Genomic DNA, 2,858 nt, shown 5'->3' on the forward strand with positions numbered 1-2,858 from the left:
AGATAAAATTATTTATCTTTAAAAATTTCCAAAATTTTATATAAAATATATAACATCCATGGAAATTTGAATATTTTTACAAAAATATCACCAAACATTTTATAGTTTGCATATTAAAGACTAATAAGGTTTGTACATTTTAAAATAATTTTTCATTCTTAAAATTTTCCTACCTCCTCAAGATATAACAACCTTAAAATATAGTAATACAATACTAAGTCAAAGAGGTAGGATGAACCTTCAAATATATAAGTAATTGCTAAGTGTACAACTCCTCAGTAGGGCACTCATCCAAATGCAAAGTGTTCTAATTGGGGTGTTCTTCTAGAAGATTTTTTACCATAAACAATATGAAATATTTCCTCTTTAGCTTTTTCACCCTAGAAATTTGTGCTTCTTTGACCCCTTTAACTAGCATATAAGCAATATACTATTTTTCATCAAGTGCACCCTTTGAAAAGTTCTTTTGAGGACCATTTTGTGTAGATAATAATAATAAACTATCCCTAAGAAAATGCACCCTAATAGAGAAAGAACTTGGATCCACATATAAATCACCATCGTGATTAAACATTCCATGCATGCGTGTGTTCTTGAAGGTAGATGGTCATGCACCCTTGAACTTTTTGCATTTTGACCAAGTCAACCATGAAACCACCATCGAAAGTGCATCATATATATTTATGCAAACAAGTTCACATTAAATAAATCTTATCCTTTTAATAAACATGAAATTGGAGCTCCTTTGTCTAAGTCAAATTGATTACAAGTCACTTCACAATGTGCACAAGATGCGAACAAGCTCTTGCAAAGTGCAAATGTGACCTCATAAAGAGTGCACCACCTAGTGGCATAAGAGAGGGTGTACATGTGTGAATGGGTGAGTGGATGAGTGGGTAAATGAATGAGTGGCTAAAACCCTAGGGTACAAGCATGGATAACCCCTAAATCAAATCAAGGGTCAACAACCTCCTTAAAACATGTGTTGGAGGATAAAGATGTGACATGAATGAGCTAGCCCATGTTAACAAGGCTAAGTTGAGGCTAAATGAATTGGATTTTTAGAAGGTTGCCTCAACATGTGTGCCAAAAGAGGAGCACTTAGTGTCATGTGTGCACCCCATGTACATAAAGTTGCATTCCCAAGTGATAAATCAATAATAAAACTCAGGGAATTAGTTGTAGGAAATAATTATAACATTGGAACATTAATAGGCTAATAATTGAACATTTAACCTAAGGTTTTAGGTTTCAATTAAAATACCCTAAACCAATTAGGCATTCTCACACTAATAAAAGTGGAAATATAAGAAATGAAGGGTTAATATGAAATAAAACTTAGGAAATTATAGGAAAAATATGGCATGTGCCTTCTAGGAGATGGAATATGATAAAAATGTAAGAGTGAGGTGAGTCCCACCAAGGTAAAATTGAAGATATTTGTGTGACAAACAAATTTTCGAGGTGAACTTATGGAAATGTTATGAAGTATGAATGAAACTGGGATAACACTAGGCAGGTACATCACCATACAAAACGACACACACAACTAAGGCATGAACTAGCCATATAACACAAAGTGAAAGAATTAATTGGAATTATGACTAGAGGACCACCATGATGCAAAAATGAAGAAACTTCTATCAACATTCCAACCTTTGGAAGGCTAGATTCATCATACCATCCTACAAAATTTGAATCATGTGATCAAAATCACATGTGTAGTCCTCTTGTAATATAAGCGGTAACATTGACAATTTTGAGAGATAATGAGAAAAACAAAAGTATATTAAGTAATGCTCTTTCCAATCTTTGGATTTATTCCTCACACATAGCCTTACATTCAAAGTCCTTATGAAATGCATGGTTGTGGTCTCTTAGTTATATATTAGAGTTGAAATTGATTGAGAACTAATTCAAGGGAAATGCCCAAGATTCAGGCATGGGCTTCCATGTCCCTTATTTAACAAAAAGGAGGTATAAATGCTTCAATATTGATGAGATGGGATTTTTCACCAATATTGCACTCAACTACCAATTGTTTCTAAGCACCCTTGGGCACTTATGGGTTGCATACTTCTTTGTTTCACTAATTTGTAGGAGTTGCATGGGTATCGAAGGATATTCTATACCATCATTCCAATTTAATGATGAGCATACCCATGCCTGTGAAATAGTGAAACAAAATACAATGTAGGATCATAACTAGAGGATCCAAATTGTTGGTACATTTGAAAGAATGTTGCTTCCATTCTAAAAATGTGGTGGAGCAAGGTCACCCATATGGGTGAATGAATATAGTAAAGGAATCTTACAAAGGATAGGGGATTCAACATGTAGACAATTGTCGAGAGGGTACTCTACTTAGAGGCTTAGAATAAATGTTAAAAGGAACCACACATGCTTAGAGTCTTCAACTAGATCTAGGGTGTTAAATCTATGTGTACAAATCTTTGTGATGAATAAGGAGTTGAGGGTGAGCATGAGAGAAGCCATCCAGTGATATAACCATAATGAAAATCCCTCGAATGTATGAAATAATTGATCCATAATGATTATGGATCTCGAAGCACAAGTATGAATCACAATGGTGTGGATAAATGTATTAATTGGAACTGCATCATCAAATATTGATGATGAAAATTATATAATTTCTTAAATAAACATTAAAAAATAGTATTTAATAGTCATGATCTATTTAAACTTCAAACCTATATCATATCTTATGTAGGAATTGCCTTTAATTTCCCATTCAAATGTCTATCCCATATATGAGGTATAAAAATGAAATCTTCCTCTATTCCTCAACTGTAAATGCAACATCTAATTATAACTTCGTAAATAACATGGAATAACAT

This window comes from Pinus tabuliformis, chromosome 8 (assembly GCF_031772625.1).
Source record: "Pinus tabuliformis cultivar Carrire ecotype Pingquan chromosome 8, CPIR1, whole genome shotgun sequence".
In the NCBI taxonomy this organism is placed as follows: domain Eukaryota; kingdom Viridiplantae; phylum Streptophyta; class Pinopsida; order Pinales; family Pinaceae; genus Pinus; species Pinus tabuliformis.